Here is a 19,762-nt window from a genome sequence, read left to right on the forward strand (position 1 = left end):
TGTGTTATGCAGCAGGAGCCTCCGCGGTGACAAAGTCCCCAGGCGTAGGACCCTCTACAAAGCTTTTCTGACACACAGCACTGCCTGTCACACTTCGAGGCTGACACGTGGAAGCACAAGCTCTGTGACGTCACCCTGAGCACACACTGTGTCTGGTTTCCTTTGAATTTCACCCCTTGTGAAATTTTGCTTTGACTCCTCCGTTGTGAAGTCCCAAGAGTAAGTCAGATCTACACTATGTCCTGACCCTCTTCCTAGGAAATCCTGGAATTTGGGGGTGGACTTAGGGATGCATGATACACCTTTGAGCCAATAAAGAAAACCAAGCTAGGCATGGTGGTGCACTCATTCATGCCCAGCACTCAGGAAGTAAAGTAGGAGAATCGTTGTGAGTTTGAGACCAACCTGAGACTACAGAGTGAGTTCCAGGTCAGCCTGGGCTAGAGAGAGACCCTACCTTGCAAAACCAAAACAAAGAAAGAAAGAAAGAAAGAAAGAAAGAGAGAGAGAGAGAAAGAAAGAAGGAAAGAGGGAGGGAGGGAGGATGCAGGCAGGCAAGCAAGCCGGGCGTGGTGGCACATGCCTTTAATCCCAGGAGGCAGAGATAAGAGAATCACCATGAGTTCAAGGCCACCGTGAGACTACATAGTGAATTCCAGGTCAGCCTGGGCTACAGTAGACCCTACCTCAAACAAACAAACAAACAAACAAAAATCAAAAGAAAGAAGGAAAGAAAGAAAGAAGAGAAGAGAAGAGAAGAGAAGAGAAGAGAAGAAGGAAGAAGGAAGAAGAAGAAGAAGAAAGAAAGAAAGGGAGGGAGGAAGGGAGGAAGGAAGGAAGGAAGGAAGGAAGGAAGGAAGGAAGGAAGGAAGGAAGGAAGGAAGGAAAGAGAAGAGAAGAGAAGAGAAGAGAAGAGAAGAGAAGAGAAGAGAAGAGAAGAGAAGAGAAGAGAAGAGAAGAGAAGAGAAGAGAAGAGAAGAGAAGAGAAGAGAAGAGAAGAGAAGGGAAGAGAAAACCACATTAAAACCCAAGTATGTAGCCAGGTAGGGCGGCTCACAACTGTAACCTCACAGTACTTGGGAAGCAGAGATAGGAGGCTTGCTGTGAGGTCAAGGCTAGTCTGGGCTAGAGTAAGATTCTGCCTCAAAACAAACAAATAAAAACAAAACAAAAAAATCCCAGTATGTAGAAGGAGTAAAATAATAAAGAATAGAAATCAATGAGCTAGAACGTGGACACATACTGAAGCAACTCCGTGAAAAGATCAGTAAAAATCAATGAACCTCAAGGGAGGCTGGCCAAGAGAAAAGAAATAAAACACAAATCGTCAACATCAGGAATCAAAGGGAGGTCACCGCTACAGGTTTCACAGATGTCAAAAGAATTATAAAAGCAGACTTTAAATAACTTTGAGATAGTCACTTTGGTGTCTTAAATAAAACAGACAAATTCCTTGAAAGGCATAAAATAGAATTTTGACATAAAAACACATAACTCCACATCTACTACTAAAATTGAATTCACAGAGCCTTCCCACAAGGAGGCTCCAGGCCCATATAGCTTCATGGTGGTTTTTATCAAACTTTTAAGTAACAAATAATGTCAATTAAGCAAAAAATTCTTTCAAACCACAGAACAAATAGAAGGCTTCCCAACTCGGTCCATGAGGCCAACATTAGCCTACCTCAAACATCAGACAGATATGGTACAAAAAAAAAAAACCCACTAAATACTAATAAAAAAATTTTTAAACTCAACAGAAATTTGTCCTTTTTGTCTCTTTTTATTTCTTCTTTTTTTTAACCACTTAACTTTTTAGTGACAGTTTTCATGCATACACATAGGTTTTTTGAGGTAGGGTCTCACTTTAACCCCAAGCTGGCCTGGAACTCACAATAATCCTCCTACCTCAGCCTCCCTAATATTGGCATTAAAGGCGTGTGCCACCAAGCTGGGCTAAATAATGTATTTTGATAAGAACTCCCTCCCGCTATTTTCTTTTGTCCCTCCTTCCATGGAACCCCTTCTTTTCCCAAATAGTCCCTCTTCTATTTTGACGTCATTTTTTTCCTTTTGGCCTTCCTCCATTATCCATGGCAACTTGCTGGTAGGCTCAATATTATGCAGGTCTGCAACAGAAATTTTTAGATACAGAAATTTATAGGCTAATTCTAAAACTTAGATGAAATTGAAAAGAACCTCCTAGAATAGCCAAAAATAATAGTTTTTTTTTAAAAAAAAAAAGAAAAAAAAACTTATTTGGAGAACTTGTGTTACCTGAAAACAAGACTAAGCAGTTACAGTAATCACGAACATGGGGTATGGATATAAGGAATGATCTAAGTATGAAGTATGTATCTTAAGGGTAGTCAACAGCGGAGAAGGAAGTTCCCCAAACAGGCACATACATATGCAACTGAGTTTTACAGAAGTGACACGGAGCCGGGCGTGGAGGTGCACGCTCTGAATCCCAGCACTCTGGAAGCAGAGGTAGGAGGATCACCATGAGTTCGAGGCCACCCTGAGACCACAGAGTGAATTCCAGGACAGCCTGGGCTAGAGTGAGACCCTACCTCAAAAAAAAAAAAAAAAGCGACACGGGTATTCTGTGAGTAAAAGATAATGTTTGTAAGAAAGTGTGAGACAAATGGATGTCAGACTTCCATTGTAGCACGTAAGTTGGAAATTTGTCACTCCCATCTTTCTAATGGAAAGAAAAACAAAACAGCCACACAGAAATCAATGACTCTTCTTAGATCCATCGCAGGATTGAAAGCGCAGACAAACTACCATCCTCCGAGTGAGAGACATGAGTAGATGGATAGTCAGTCCCAGTCCCCAGAGCAGACACCCGTGTGCACAAACCTCTGTGGGAATCAGTTCTGGGGTGCTTTAACAATCCATAAAGCCCAGCTGTCAAAATCAACAACAACAACAAAGTTTACAGGGCCTTGGGGGATGGCTCAGCGGCCCAAAGTACCTGCTTGCAAAGCCTACTGACCTGCGTTCAAGTTCCCAAGTCAGCCATGTAAACTGAACACAGGTGTCTGGTGTTTGTTTGTGGTGGCCCTGGTATGCACACGTGCACACACATACACGTATACACACAGCTTGAAAATGTAGTGAAAACACAGGAATGTGATGCAGACATGACAGGGCTATCTGAATTATCAGACCATAAACTGGAAGTCACCATGTTAAGAGATCTAAGAAAGAAAGTAGACAGCGTGTCAGAACAGATGCATAAGCAGTGCCTTGGAAATTCTAACAAGGAAATAAAAAGAGAAGCTAGAAATCAAAAGGCACTCTAATGGAAATAAGAATGCCTTTATTGAGCTTGTGAGAAGTCAAGGAAGGACGATCTCAGCGTGAGCAAATGACAGCAGAAACACTGGAAAGCTAAGTGGAACGAGACTGAAAGAAATGGGTAGAAGAATGTCCAAGAAGTGTCAGGGCGACACCCTTGCAGTGAGTGTGGCAGAGAGAGAGGACACAGAAAACAGAAGCAACTTTTGAAGCAGTAATGGCTGAGCATTTCCCAGAATCGACATCAGATACCACAAGCAGGTCCAGGAAGCTCAAAGGACAGTAAGTAGAATGGATTCCAAAAAAGCTCCATTGTCACAGTCAAACTGCAGAAAATCAAATATAAAGAAAAAAAAAATCCTGAAACAAGCCAGAAGAAAAGAAAACTCTTAGGGATGGGAGAAAGGATTCAAATGCAATTGCACTTCTCAGAAACCACTTATGCAAAAAGAGAGTGGGATAAAATATTTAAACTGTTGGGAGGAAAGTAGCAAGGAAGAACTCCGCATCCTGCCAAATTAGCCTTCAAACGTGAATAAAGGGGCTGAGGAGATGGCTCAGCAGTTAAAGGCACTTGCTTGCAAAGCCTGCCAGCTTGAGTTCAATTCCCCGTCACCCATGAAAAGCCTAACACGAAGTGGCACACGATTCTGCAATCCCAGTGTGCCCACAGCAATGGAAAATGGAGCCAAGATAGACATTTGTGGACCAGCTGGACTAGTGTATGCTAAGCAGCAAAAAACAAACAAGGGGGACTGGAGAGATGGCTCAGCAGTTAAGGCACGTGCCTACAATTCCCCAGAATCCACATAAAGCCAGATGCACAAGATGGTGCATGAGCCTGGAGTTCATGTACAGTGGCTTGGAGCCACTGGTGTGTCCATTCTCCCCCTCTCTCTCTCTCTCTCTCTCTCTCTCTCTCTCTCTCTCTCTCTCTCTCTCCATATATATATAATCTGTCTCTTTCTCTCTGTCATATTTAAAAAACAAACAAGGGAGACCTTGCTTCATGCCAAGTGGAAGGGGAGGATAAACACCCAGAGATTGTCTGTCCTCAGACCTCCACACATGTGCTGTGACAAACCCATACACACCTTCACACATAGAACATAAATAAAAGTAAAGATTTCCTCAGATAAATAAAAATGGAAGTAATTTGTCTCCAGTAAACCTGCCTTGTATTGTATTCTGAAAAAAGTTCTTTGGAGAGAAAGAGAATGATTCAGCTTAAAAACCTCAGACCTTCTATGTGAGCAGGAATAAAACTCAGTGGCAGAGGACACTAAGCTAGAAAGGAGATTTAAAGAGAATAGAAAGGGAGGTAGGAGGAACTTGATAGGATGGTATTGTATATATGTAAGTAGAAGAACAGATTAATGGAGGTGAAAGGCCTAAGTGAGGTCAGGGGAAGAGATTGAGTAAAGGAAAGGTGGAGGGAGGCTAATCAAAATCTAAGAAAATATGAATAAGTCATACAGAAACCTACTTTTTGGTCAATGGAACACTCAGAAGCCATAGATTGTTACTAGAAAATTTTCAGTGCCAGGGATGGGATATCTTCCAATGAGTTGTTGGCCAGGGAGGTCCCTGATGCCCCTAAAACATTACAGGCCATTGCGGAGGCCCTTGGTTTCCCACCAGGAATAGATGATAAGACCTTATTGCTGAAGAGTCCACATACTTGGATTGCAAGGTCACTGAGAAATCCTGCTAGAACTGATCTGAAAACCTCCTGCATGTAGACCATCTGATAGAAAGCCGTAAAGAGTCATGCTGCATGCAGTTCAACGGGACAGAGAAATCACCAGTGAATGTACTCAACAGTGGACACTGAAAGCCTTAAATTTGGCCAGCCAGGCCAAATGAGCCAACAGGTGCAATAGTGGCATGTCTGTTATGGGGGAAAACAACCATCCTCTAATTGGACTGGAGGCCCGCTTCATGGGAAGGATACTGAAAACTTAAAACAGGGGTAGTCATGAGCCCTAGGGGTGTAATGTCTGCTGGTGTCTGGCTAGATGTATATATTATGCTCACCAAACCACACAGTAAGCACTTCTCTTAATGTTCACATATATTAATGCTACTCTCACTTTTGGTTAGAGAAGCTTCTCTTTTCAGGTGGCAGTGACCTTGGGATGACTCAGGCACCATGGTGCTGAGAAGAAGTGACAGAGGAGTGCTCAGTACTGAAACATCTCTATCACACCTTCCAAGGCTCAGGATTCATTGCGGAAGAGGTGGCAGAAAGAATGTCAGAGCCAAAGGAAGGGTAGGACTCCTACAATGTGCTTCTCCAGACACCAAATAGCCTGGATATCCATGACCTCACAGTGCCTGACACTACCTACACAAGACCATCATAATAGGAGGAAAAGATCATGACATCAAAACAAAAGAGACTGATTGAGGAGGGGATATGATGGAGAGTGAAATTTCAAAGGGGAAAGAGGGGGGAGGGAGAGAATTACCATGGGATATTGTTTACAATTATGGAAGTTGTCAATAAAAATAAATTAATTAAAATTTTAAAAAAATTCCTTAGATCTGTGGGCTGGAGAGATGGCTTAGCTCTTAAGGACCCAAGTTAGATTCCCCAGGACCCACATAAACCAGACACACATGGTGGGGAATGCATCTGGAGTTTGTTTACAGTAGCTAGAGACCCTGGTATGCCCATTCCCTCTCTTTCTCTCTCTCTCTCATAAAAAAATACAAATTTTAAGAAATTTAAATCCTTTAAGACCTCAGATCTAGGGCTGGAGAGATTGCTCAATGGTTAAGACATTTGCATGCAAAGCCTAATGACCCGACTTCAATTCCCCAGTACCCACCTAAAGCCAGACACACAAATTAGTGCATGCATCTGCAGTTTGTTCGCAGTGACAGGAGGCCTTGGTATGCCCTTACTCCCTCTCTTTCTGTCTGCCTCTCCCTTCCCCCCTCAAATAAATTTTAAAAAATATTTTTTTTAAATTTTTACTTATTTGAGAGCGACAGAGAGAGAGAGAGAAAGAGGCAGATAGAGAGAGAGAATGGGCATGCCAGGGCCTCCAGCCACTGCAAACGAACTCCAGACGCGTGTGCCCCCTTGTGCATCTGGCTAACGTGGGTCCTGGAGAATCGAGCCTTGAACCGGGGTCCTCAGGCTTCACAGGCAAGCGCTTAACCGCTAAGCCATCTCTCCAGCCCCTTAAAAAAATATTTTAAACCCTCAGATCTACATAAAGAAAGGCAAAGTAACACAGAAAAAGAAGTAAATAAGGGTAAAAGAAACATTTTATCTTATTCATAATTTATACAACAGGTGACAGTTTGTTCAAAATAACAGCAACAACGTATTCAAGGATGACAATTTAGAAGACAACAGTGTCACTAGAGATAAGAGAAGGGAAGCCAGGAATACTTTATTATAATGGATTTGCACTGAGGGTGACAGAGTGTCATCTTATTTGAAAATGGAATCAGAATAGCAGCAAATGTATATCGTGTGTCTGGTATGGGCGCTTGTAGTCCCAGCTTCTCAGGTGCCAGGAGTTCAAGACCAACCTAGGCAATATATTAAGAACCTCATCAAGAGAGCGGGGGAAAGGTAAAGCAGGGAGGTAGCGAAAGAGGGAAAAGAAAAAAGGAATTATATACCCCAGGGAGAGAATAAGAGGGCTCGAGAGAATCAGAGGTCCAAATAAATATTTTTTTAAAAACTGGGCTGGAGAGATGGTTAAGTGGTTAAGGCACTTCCCTGCAAAGCCAAAGGACCTTGGTTTGATTCCCTAGGACCCATGTGAGCTGGATGCACAGGGTGTTGCATGCTTCTGAAGTTTGTTTGCAATGGCTTGCATGCCATGGTACACCTATTCTCTTTCTTTCTCTCTCAAATAAATAAATATAAATAAAATATTTTAAAAATCAAAACATAGCCAGACATAGTGGTATACGCCTCTGATCCCAGCACTCGGGAGGCAGAGGTAGGAGGATCATGGTGAGTTCAAAGCCACCCTGAGACTACATAGTGAATTCCAGGTCAGCCTGGGCTATAATGATATTCTACCTCAAAAAACAATTTTTTTAATCAAACCATAAATAAAATAAATCAGAAAAATAAAACATTTTAAAGGGCTGGAGAGATGGATTAGTGGTTAAGGCACTTGCCTGTGAAGCCTAAGGACCCAGGTTCAATTCTTCAGGTCCACATAAGCCAGATGCACATGGTGGCACATGTGTCTGGAGTTCGTTGGCAGTGACTAGAGGCATGGTGTGTCCATTCTCTCTCTCTCTCTCTCTCTCTCTTAAATAATAAATAAAAATAAATCAGAAAAAAAAACCAAAAGAGGGCTGTGGAGATGGGTCAGCAGTTAGAAGTACTGGCTTACAAAGCCTGCTATCCAGGGTTTGACTTCCCAGCCACCCACAAAAAAGCCAGATGCACAAAGCAGTGCATGTGTTTAGTGTTCCTCTACAGTGGCAAGAGGTCTTGGTACCCATTCTCTCTCTCATAAATAAAAGTTTTTAAAAATAAAAATAAACACAAAAGGCAGAACAAGAATAGAAATCAGAGTTAAGAACCATGACCAAAGACAGCAATCAAAAGTGGCCACACAGGGCTGGAGGGATGACTTAGCAGTTAAGGCATTTACCTGCAAAGCCAAAGGACCTCAGTTCAATTCCCCAGGACCCACACTAGCCAGATACACAAGGGGGCGCATGTATCTGGAGTTCATTTGCATTGGCTGAAGGACCTGGCATGCCTATTGTCTGTGTGTCTGTCTCCCTCTCTCTCAAATAACTAAATAAATAAAATATATTTTTTGAAATGTGGCCACAGACATAGAAGACAAAACAGATGGTTATCTGCGTGAGCCTCCCCTGAGCTTCACACCACCCACAAGAACAAACCCAAAGTGGACCATACACTTCTCACCACAAAAAAAATCTATAGTTTCTGGGTGTGCTGGGGCACTTCTTTCATCCCAGCACTCAGGAGGCAAAGGTAGGAGAATCACTGTGGGATTAAGGCTGGCCTCGAACTCCTGATCCTCCTGCCTCTGCCTCTTCAGCAATATCCTACCGGCATGCGCCACCACAACAGGTGACAGTGAGATTAAGGATAGCTTGGAACTACAGAGCAAGTTCTAGGCCAGCCTGGGCTAGAGTGAGACCCTACCTTGATAAAGCAAAACAAAACAAAAATATCTAAAGTTATCAAACATCTAGGAGAAAAGTTGGCAGGCAAAGGTTTCTTAAAGAATCATGAGAAACACTCATCATACAGGCAAAACCTCATCAGTTGGACCTTTGCTCTTTAAATGATTCCATTAAGAAAGTGACCGGACCCCGCCGGGCATGGTGGAGCACGCCTTTAATCCTAGCGCTCAGGAGGCAGAGGTAGGTGGATTGCCGTGAATTCAAGGCCACCCTAAAATTACATAGTGAATTCCAGGTCAGCTTTGACTAGAGCGAGACCCTACCTCAAAAAACAAACAAACAAACAAACAAGCAAAAATCCCAAAGAAAGTGACTGGGAACCGGGTGTGGTGGCGCACACCTTTAATCCCAGCATTCGGGAGGCAGAAGTAGAAGGATCGCCCTGAGTTCAAGGCCACGCTGAAACTACATAGTGAATTCCAGATCAGCCTAGGCTAGAGCGAGACCCTACCTCGAAAAAAAAAAAAGGAAAGAAAGTGACCGGGGTATGGAGAGATGGCTTAGCAGTTAAGGCACTTGCCTGCAAAGCCAAAGGACCTCAGTTCGATTCTCCAGGACCCATGTAAACCAGATGCACAAGGGGGCGCATGAGTCAGAAAATGGGAACAACCCACATGTAAGCTGATGGGTGGATGGAAAAACCAACTGTGGTGTGCCCATTCACCAAAACAGTAGCCAGCAATTTAAAAGGGTCCACACTTATGACACATCTCTGTCACACCCTTCAAGGCTCAGGGAACTTTCTAGAAGAGGGGGCAGAAAGAATGTAAGGGCCAGAGGATGGGGAGGAGTGCTTTGGAATGCTGTCCTCTGGACACGAAGTGGCCTTCACATTCATGACCTCACAATAGCTACAGCTACCTACACAAGACCGGCACAGTATTAAGCCCTTCACCATTCTGTCGTGAATAATAGAGGAGGCAGAAAACAATACAGAGCAAAAAACCCCATCAAAACAGGACTAGATAGAAAGAAGAAGGTTTTCAATGGAAAGGGTGTGGGGAAGGCGAAACAAAAGAAGGCAACAGGAGGTAAATATGATCAAGATACATTATGAAAATGTAGGAAAATTGTCAGTTACAAAAACTTTTCAAAGCCGGGCATGGTGGCGCAAGCCTTTAATCCCAGCACTCAGGAGGCAGAGGTAGGTGGATCGCCGTGAGATCGAGATCAAGGTCATCCTAAAAATACACAGTGAATTCCAGGTCAGCCTGGGCCAGAGTGAGACCCTACCTCAAAAAAAAAAAAAAAAAAAAAAAAAAACACTTTTTAGGCCTGGAAAGATAGCTTAGCAGTGAAGGCATTTGCTGCAAAGCCAAAGGACAGGTTCAATTCCCCAGGACCCACATAAGCTACATGCATGAGGTGGCACATGCTTCTGGAGTTTGTTTGCGGGGACTGGAGGTCCTGGAGTGCCCATTCTCTCTCTCTCTCCTTAAAGAGATCAAAGAAAAAAGTATACTTTGTACATATGTACATGAAAATTGTCAATAAAGAAAGCTTTTAAAAGTATCACAGTGGGGGTGGAGAGATGGCTTAGCGGTTAAGGCCTTCGCCTGCAAAGCCAAAGGACCCAGGTTTGATTCCCCAGGACTCACGTTAGCCAGATGCACAAGGGGGCGCAAGCATCCGGAGTTCATTTGCACTGGCTGGAAGCCCTGGTGCACCCATTCTCTCTGTCTCATTCTCTCTCTTTCTTTCTCCCTCTTTCTCTGATAAATTAATTAATTAATTAATTAATAAAATATCACAGTGGCAGAGTGCTTGCCTAGCAAGCATGAGGTCCAGGGTCCTCTCCCAGTACCAAGATAATAATAGTAACAATAATAATAATAATCACTGAATTGTACAATTGAAATGGATTCAGTCTTTAAGTTACTTCTCAACAGCATTGACATTATAATAAAAAAAAGAAGAAGAAGGCTGGAGAGATGGATCAACAGTTAAAGGTGGTTGCTTGCCCAGGTTCAATTCTCCAGTGCCCACATAAAGCCAGATGCACAAAATGGTGCATGTGGCTGGAGTTCAGTTGCTATGGCAGGAGGCCCTGCTGTACCCACACATACACACTTCCTCCCTCCTCTCTCTCTCTCTCTCTCTCTCTCTCTCTCTCTCTCTCTGTCTCTCAAATAAATAAAGTTTCATAAAAGATAGGTGGGAGCTAGGGAGATGGCTCAGCGGTTCAGACACTTGTCTGCAAAGCCTAACAATCAGGGTTCGGTTCCCCATACCCATGTAATGACCGATGCACAAAGTGGCACATGCGTCTGGAGTTTGTTTACAGTGGCTAGAGGCCATGGTGCGCCCATGCTCCCTCTTGCTCTTTCTGCTTACAAATAAATAAAAAAATAAATTAAAAAAAAATATTGAGGCCGGGTGTGGTGGCGCACGCCTTTAATCCCAGCACTCGGGAGGCAGAGGTAGGAGGATCGCTCTGAGTTCGAGGCCATCCTGAGACTCCATAGTGAATTCCAGGTCAGCCTGGGCTAGAGTGAGACCCTACCTCAAAAAACTAATATATATACATACATACATACATACATACATACACACATATATATATACACACACACACAGAGTAATAATGGAGAATGGAAAGGTTGGAAGGGGTGGACCCTGGAGGGTTAGCACCAAGCAAGGCTATCCTCCTGGGTCCCAGGGCCACCTTACTCTCCCACCTTAGCAGAGGCTGGAACACAGGCTCCAAAGGCTGAGCCCTTGGTGGGCTTTTTCTTCCAGCGCATTTCAGCAATTATTTATCTACTGACCAATAGTACTCCACCCCAGATGCCCCCACACACACACCCGACCAGTAGCTGGGTAACTCTGTACCGGCTCCACAGCTTGCTTTGTTGGTCTCCTTCTCTGTAAGGCAGGCTGCTGGCTGCCCTGTCAAGGAGCATCAGTGAGGTGACATTGGTAAAGTTGCTTGGCAAACACCAACATAAACAGCTGTGGCTGCCATGGCTACAGTTTGGCAAGCCTTACCTGTGCCTCTGCGTGGAGTCACTCAGAGCACAGGGTTGCCGTGGGGCTGGGAATTTGGCCCCTCAGTGCCTCCAGTTAACAGAAAGTGGGCATCATACAGAGCCTCCCTGGGCACATGAGGCCTGCAGGAGCTAACAGTATGCAGGAAATGGCAACCACACTCTCGGAGTATGTCCGTGGGAGATAGGGTCTCAGATCTCAGTATGTAGCCCAGGTTGGGCTTGAACTCACAAGCCTCCTGCGTCAGCCTTCCAAGTGCTGGTATTAAAATCATGTGCATTATAAATAAATAATAAAATTTTAAAAAATATTGAGGCCAGGCGTGGTGGCACACACCTTTAATCCCAGTACTTGGGAGGCAGAGGTAGGAGGATTGCCGAGAGTTCAAAGCCACCCTGAGACTACATAGTTAATTCCAGGTCAGTCTGGACTAGAGTGAGACCCTCCCTCGAAAAACCAAAAAAAAAAAAAAAGTATGTCTGGGCTGGAGAGATGGCTTAGTGGTTAAGCGCTTGCCTGAGAAGCCTAAGGAGCCTGGTTCGGGCTCGATTCCTCAGGACCCATGTAAGCCAGATGCACAAATTGGCACGTGCATCTGGAGTTCATTTGCAGTGGCTGGAGGCCCTGGCGCACCCATTCTCTATCTGCCTCTTTCTCTCTTTGTCTGTCGCTCTCAAATAAATAAATAAAAATTAACACACAAAAAAATGTTTTTTTTAAAAAAGCATGTGCCATCATGCTTGGCTTTGGAAGTGGGAGTTTTGTTTGTTTGTTTGTTTGTTTGTTTTAACTCTCTGTATGATGGATGCTTTTGGGGGGGGAAAAAGCCTCTAAGGCCCAGATATGCTAGGCTAGTTAGCCAAAATCACATAGCAAGATAGCCAGGACAGAAATACTGCCTCATGGCCCTGGGAAGAGCTGATCTCACGAAAGCCTGTCCAGTGTTCCCATTTCCTGCCTTCCTGCCACCCCAGGGCCTCCTAGGCTCCTCCTACATGCCCAGCAGACAGCAAGGTTGAGTGTGAGGTCAAGGCCGAGGTAGTATGGGGCCTAAGGCCAGTCCACCCTAGCTAGATACACCCGGTTTTGATTGATCTCGGAACCCAAGCAGAGTTCCTTGGATAGAAGCAGCAAGCTGCCCATGGGCCCCTACCAGGGCCTTGTGAAGAGCAAAATGCTGCCACCCAGAAAGAAACTGAGGCAGATTCCTCCATGTAACACGAGAGAGAGAGAGAGAGAGAGAGAGAGAGGGCGCACCAGAAGCACAGAGGGGCAAGCAATGAAGCGCTCTGCTTTCTCCACCTCTGGGAAGTAGCCGGATGGGATCTACAGCTAGGTCAGGTTAGAGGCAGGATGCCCCAAGCAGGCTAGTGCCCTGTCTAGACTCTATGCCAGACATGGTGGCCTCTGAGCAGTGCCCAGGGGAGCAAACAACTCCCACGCCCCCCCCCATAAAAGCTCTGTGCCAAGCAACACCTGCAAACTCCATCCCCATTCTACAAGATGTCCATGTATATACACTCATATCATCCCATTCAAATACAGCTTTAAATGCATGGCTCTGGTCTTACTTTTAGGGCAACTTCATTTTTAATTTTATTTACTTATGTATTTATTTATTGAGAAAGAGAAAGAGTGGAGGTGGGGAGAGAATGGGCATGTCAGAATCTCTGGCCACCGTGAACAAACTCCAGACACATGCACCACCATGTGCCTCCAGCTTCTGTGGGTTCTGGGGACTCAAACCTGGGTCCTTAGGCTTTGCAGGCAAATGCCTTAACAGTTCCGCTGTCTCTCCAGCCCCCAGGATAACTTCAGATAAATCACTAGAAATACAAGGCTAAAGGTGCTGGTCTAGGCCCCACAGCAGGGCATGCTGGGAGTGGGTGACAGAGGCAGCTTCAGGAGGGGACAAGAGCCAGTGTCCTCGGGGATCCAGAGGCAGAGATGTAGGTGCTGGAACCATGGGAGTGAATGAGCGCAGGGAGAAATGAGCAGGCAGAATACGCTGCTCCCCAAGGATTAGTGTGTGTGAGGGAGCAAGGGTGAGAAGCAGGTAAGCAGGGAGCTCATCCCGAGAGCCCCTGGGCTACAGGCCACGGAGGGCCCAAGAGGGCCAAAGAGGCCCTGGGTACCAGGGGACCTCAGAGTTTGGGCACCAGCTTCTGGGACCTAGGGAACAAAGTTGGAGCAGATGTGTCCATAGACAGGACCCTGACGCCTCCTCCACAGGCCAGAGATTCTGCCTGTCCTAGCACCTCCCCCGGGAAGCCACCATGACTGCACCCCTATGCTCTCACCCCAGGAAGGCCACAAAGAGAAATCGGACACAAAACCAAAGAGGAAAAGTATTACTTCATGCTTGGCTCTGAGTCAAGTCTTAGCTCTGGGACGAGGAATCCAAGGGAGACAAGGCTTCCAGAAGCATCTGGCGCAGGACTGACCCTTGAAGCTATTCAGTACATGTCAGTTTCCTTAAGCATCAGAAAGAGCATCCTTCATGCTCCTCATTTTTAAAAACTGTCCATCAGGCTGGAGAGATGGCTTAGCTGTTAAGGCACTTGCCTGCAAAGCCCAAGGACCCAGGTTTGATTCCCTAGTACCCACGTAAACTAGATGTACAAGGTGGCATATGCATCTGGAGTTTGTTTGCAGTGGCTGGAGACCCTGGCACACCCATTCTCTATCTGCCTCTTTCTCTCTCCCTTTCTCTTAAATAAATAAATAATACTTATAAATATAACTATTATCTATCTATCATCTCTTTGCATGAGTGTGTGTGGCTGGAGGGATGTTCCAGGATCTCTTGCGACTGCAAATGAACTCCAGACACTTTGTACACTTTTTGCATCTGGCTTTATGGAGGTGGTTGAGGAATTGAACCCTGGTCAGCTGGGTTTTGAAATGCCTTGATCCACTGAACCATTCCCCCCCCCCCACAGCTCTTATGTCTCCCATTTCACAGGGGAGGAAACCAAGAGCCTTGGGAAACCCAAGTGACAGCCTGGGACGCACAGACTCTAGGTGGAGAGGAAACCAGTGTCATGTCTCCCTCTCAGCCTGCCTCCTAGGACCATGGGACTCCACACGGGGAAAACTGAATTCCAGAAAACACAAGTGATTGTGCAGAGTCACTCGGTCACCAGTCCCCAGTGGAACCCAGACTTAATCGGGAGCCCCTGACACCAAAGCTGGCCCTCCAGAGGTCCTCTGACTGGTGTGGTAATGCCCAGGGCTCATCCCATGGGTGGCCACTTTGGGGACACAGGCTGCTTGACAGATCCAGGGCAGGCCCTGCTGCTGAGCAGTGACTTCTGGGAAGCTAGCGAGGGGCCAGAGCTGCTCCATGGGAGCCCAGAGCCAGGAGCCTGGCATGGCTGGCACATGCTACAGGGGAAGAATTCTAGATGGGCGAGTGATGGGCCGGCTCAGAGCGTGTGCAGAACTGGCCCAGTTGGACTTGAGTTATCTCATCTGTCCCCGAGATAGTCTTGCTGGTCAAGGCTGAGCTATGGGAGCCTTGGGACCATCAAGCCATTGGGTCCAGAAAGATATCTCCAAGTTAGCACAGACTGTCTGCGCCTCAGTTTCATCATCTGCCCAATGAGGTTAACAGTACTATAACCAGGGCATGATGCTTGGCTGCATTTACACACACAGGAAACACCACATTCCTTATTTTCCACAGGACTGGGGGATCAGGGCCTTGAACGTATTGGGCAAGTGCTTGACCACTGAGTTTCCTCCTCAGCCCCACACATCACACTTGCTTTTTCTCCTAAGATGCTTGATTTTGGCCCTCCTGCCTCCATCACTGCCAAAACCCTCACTCTCGAGCCTCCCTTAGGAAGACAGAGGCCTCCAGGGATCCAGGAAGCGGGGACAGGACCCCTGCCATCTAGTCTGCCTCTGCCATCCACCCTCTGTCCTGTCTGCTCCTCCCCACTCCCAACCCTCAAGGCCTCCCTTGGGCATTACTCCTGAAAGGCCAGGCTTGGACCAGAGATATGGCTTAGCAGTTACAGTGCTTGCCTGCGAAGCCTAAAGGCCCAGGTTCAATTCCCCCAGCACCCATGTAAGCCAAGATGCACAAGGTGGCTAGAGGCCCTGGTGCTCTCATTCTCTATCTCTATCTGCTTCTCTCTCTCTCTTTAATAAATAAATAAAATATTTTTAAAGTTTTTCTTTAAAAAAAAAAAAAGTCCCAGCTGGGCGTGGTGGTGCGTGCCTTTAATCCCAGCACTTGGGAGGCAGAGGTAGGAGGATCGCCGTGAGTTCAAGAGTGAGAGAGAGCCTCTCTTGAGGTAGTTTTTGCTGTGTGTCCCCAATCTCCAAAGTAGAGAAACACAAAGCCTGTTGGGTGCATTGGCATGCCCTGGGACCCTAGCCCTGGGGAAGGAAGGCTGAGGGAGGAGGATGGAGTAAGATGGCATGCTCATGGCCAGCCTGGGCTACACAGTGAGAATCTAAGGGAAAAAAGGAAGGAAGGGGAGGAGGCAGGCAGGGAGGGAGTGAGGGAGGAAACCTGGGTTGTTGGGGTCTAGGCAGCGGGGAAATAGTACAGGCTGCACTTTCCTAATCTGAAAACCCAAAGTCACCCACTTTCTGAATACTAATGTGACATCATCCGGGAACAATGCCACACCATGAATCTTTAAAAAAAAAAAAAAAAAGATTTTAGAGATTGCAAATAGGGGGGAAAGAATGGTTGCACCAGGGCCTTTGACCACTGCAAATGAACTCCAGATGTGTGCACCACTTTGTGCATCTGGTTTAATGTGGGTACTGGGGAACTGAACTCAGGTCATTAAGCTTTGCAGGCAAGCAGCTTAACCACTGAGCCATCTCTCTAGCCCCACACCATAAATCACTGTTTCATGCACAAAATGATTTAAAATGTTTGCTATTACCTACAGGTTAGAGGGTGTAAGGTAAGTACATGAAGCATACATAAATTTATCCCCAAGATATCTTATTATATATATGCAAATATTCAAAATCTGCAGAATACAACATCGAAACCACTTCTTTCTGGTGGCAAGCACTTCAGACAGGAGATGCTCAGCTGGCCCAGTGCACTGACTACCTTCTCCCTGAGAGGAGTGGATGGGTCAAGGCCAGCTCTATGTGATGCTTGGAACTGTTAGGACAAGATGAGAGCTAGGCAGGAGGCGGCTACCCCGGTGGAAATCCACAGAAGGGGCCTTCAGTTCCCAGCATCCTTTGCTCTTGCCATCCCATGAGTCAGGCACTGCAAGAGCTGATGGAGAGGTCCCAACGACGTTGGAAGAGTGCACAGTAAGACAAGGTAGCGCTTCTTCCTCTGACCCCCAAAGACTTCTCTGTCCAGGAGGGAGGGAGACACTGGCTCTTTGTCCCAGGGTCTAACTACCAGCCTTTCTGGGGATGCAAGTCCTATTAAGAATGAACCTCAGGGGCTGGAGAGATGGCTTAGCGGTTAAGGCGTTTGCCTGCAAAGCCAAAGGACCTTGGTTCGATTCCTCAGGACCAGCGTAAGCCAGATGCACAAGGGGGCGCACGTGTCTTAGAGTTCGTTTGCAGTGGCTGGAGGCCCTGGCACGCCCATTCTCTCTCTCCCTCTCTCCTCTTTTTCGCTCTCTTTCTTTCTCTCTCTCAAATAAATAAATTTAATAAAGTTTTTAAAAAGAATGAACCTCAGAATTCATGGGGGAGGCTTTCTTTTTCAATATGGGAGGGTCTGGCACTACAGCAGTGAATGTAAGGCTGGTAAGAATCAACTTCCCTTTTCTTGAGTAAGAGCCCTTTATCCTGTGAGCAGGCATCCCGGAAGGATGGGAGCCTGGATTTCAGGCCCTAGGGCTTGGTTTACCTGTCTAGGAGACGGACCCAATGACCCAAGTGGACCATGAGCATAAAGCCCTTTTCCCTTAGCCACTGAGGAACCTGGATGAGAGCTGGGGAGATGGCTGGGTGGGTAATGCGCTTGCTGGGCAGACTTGATGCTCAAAGGTTTGGGTTGCCAGAACCCATGTAAAGCCAGACGTGTAACACAAACACCTGTAATCCCGGCCCACCTTCAGTGAGCCGGGAGATGGAGAGAGGAGGATCCAGGGACGCCCGGGCCACCTACCATGGTTAATGCAGCACAAACGAGAGAAGCCATGCCCCAAAGGTGGAAAGCCTTTGACACTTGAGACATGAAAAGTTCTCCACTGACCGCCCCCCCCCCACACACACACGTGTGCCCACACTGATACACCTGAACACACACAAGGAGAAAAAGTCCTGGTCCACACACCCTCCTCCCGCCAAGATGGGAAACCAGGGAAGGTTAAAGGTGGGTTTGATTTTGGCTTCTCAACCACACTAATGAGCAGGTCATGTCTGGGATCCCAACCCCAGGACCATCTGTAATAGCCTGCTTGCCCAAGCTCCCCTGCGACCCTGTGCAGTCCCATGTGGAAACCCAGTGTGGCCATGGTTGAGTCCAGACACCCACCACCAAGCCCTGCTCTGGGAAGGAGCTAGAATGGGCTGTAGAGCCAGGGCTGGGGGCTCAAAGGTCACAGTTGGAGGTCTGGGAGAAGTGGATAACCAGGCTCCCCAGGGCCTGCTCTAACAATACTCTCCTGTGAGGTTGCCCTGGGCTTGGGGAAGGGACACGCTCCCATTCCTGCCCTGACCAGAAGCCAAGAGCAAAGGACCTTGTCCTGGGCCAGAATCAAATGCAGAACAAGGAGCCCCGCCTGGCCTCCAAGACTCTTGCTCCTGGTGGAGAGTGGGCCACCCGATTTTTCTGAAATAAGTTGAATTCTCTTAGGTGACCTCCCAGTCTTCACCTCTTCCCTTTAGCCCTCCTCCATTCTGCTCCCTGCTGGATCCTTCTGGATCATGGTCTCAGCCCTTCTTGGCTTACTCACCTTAGGGGGCTGCCTGTCATTGTCACAGCCAGTTCTCATGGGCACCAGGGAAACTTCCTCCGTCTCTTATTAAGCACACAAGACCCCTGCCTCCTTCCTCTCAGGGTTTCCTCCATGATTTTCATTTCACAGCTAGGCCACGTGATGCTCAGAGAGATCAAGTGACTTGTCCGAGGCCACACAGTGGGGGAACTTGAAACTCTCATCAGATTCCTGGAGTCCACACCATATCCTCACAGAGGCCGAGGGGTCTAGACAGAATCTTTGGGGAGCTGTGCTGCTTGGCACTGCTGAGGCCTCTATGTAGGTACCACGAAGCAGCAGGTAAAAATGGGAGAGGTAGCGGGCTGGAGAGATGGCTTAGCGGTTAAGCGCTTGCCTGTGAAGCCTAAGGACCCGAGTTTGAAGCTTGAGTCCCCAGGACCCACGTAAGCCAGGTGCACAAGGGAGTGCAGGCATTTGGAGTTTGTTTGCAGTGGCTGGAGGCCACGGCGCACCCATTCTCTCTCTCTGCCTCTTTTTCTCTGTCTGTCTGTTGCTCTCAAATATATAAAAATAAACAAAAAAAAAATGGGAGAGGTAGAAGGATAAGGTTTTAGATAGCATGCTAGCCTGGGCAGGTGTCTGACTAAATGTATATACTATGCTCACCAAACTACCCAGAGAGCACTTCTCTTAACATCCATACCCATTAATGCTACTCTCACTTTTGGTTAGAGAAGCTTCTCTTCTCAGGTGGCAGTGACCTCTGGGATGACTCAAAAGGCAGCATAACGCTGAGATGAAACGACAGAGGAGTGCTCAGCACTGAAACATCTCTATCCCATCTTCCAAGGCTCTGGGTCTATTGCAGAAGAGGTGGTGGAAAAAAATGTAAGAGCCAAAGGAAGGGTAGGACTCCTTACAACGTGCTCCTCCAGACACAAAATGGCCTGGATCTCCATGACCTCACAGTGCCTGACACTACCTGCACAAGACCATCATAATAGGAGGAAAAAATGATGACATCTAAATAAGAGATGATTGAGAGGGGGAGGGGGTTGATGGGGAGTGGAATTGCAACGGCAAAGGGGAGGGGGAGGAAATTACTATGGTTTATTGTCTATAATTATGGAAGCTGTCAATAAAAGATAATAATAATAAAAAGATAGCATGTTAGCCTGGGCAGACCCCAGACCAGAAGTCTAGAAGCTTGGCCCTTAGCTGGCTTGCTGACCTCAGCTGCCAGGCTTCCGCAGGAGTGGGAAGCATCAATGGTGCCAGGGAGTCCAGCCCGGTGCATAGTACTTCTGTACCCACCCTGGGGCGCAGGGTTGTGGGTACAGCCCTCAGCAGCCCCAAGTCCCTCACGACCCAGCTTC

General features: G+C 46.8%; 1 long non-coding RNA gene across 1 annotated transcript in view; it reads right to left on the reverse strand.

Moving 5' to 3' along the window:
* Positions 1 to 1,794: 1,794 nt before the first annotated feature.
* LOC123455803 overlaps positions 1,795 to 19,762 on the reverse strand; it is a 38,375-nt gene continuing 20,407 nt past the window's right edge. The window contains exon 3 of the long non-coding RNA XR_006634149.1: positions 1,795 to 2,129. This is a non-coding gene — a long non-coding RNA (uncharacterized LOC123455803). The remainder of the gene's footprint in view (positions 2,130 to 19,762) is intronic.

This window comes from Jaculus jaculus, chromosome 18 (assembly GCF_020740685.1).
Source record: "Jaculus jaculus isolate mJacJac1 chromosome 18, mJacJac1.mat.Y.cur, whole genome shotgun sequence".
Lineage (NCBI taxonomy): Eukaryota > Metazoa > Chordata > Mammalia > Rodentia > Dipodidae > Jaculus > Jaculus jaculus.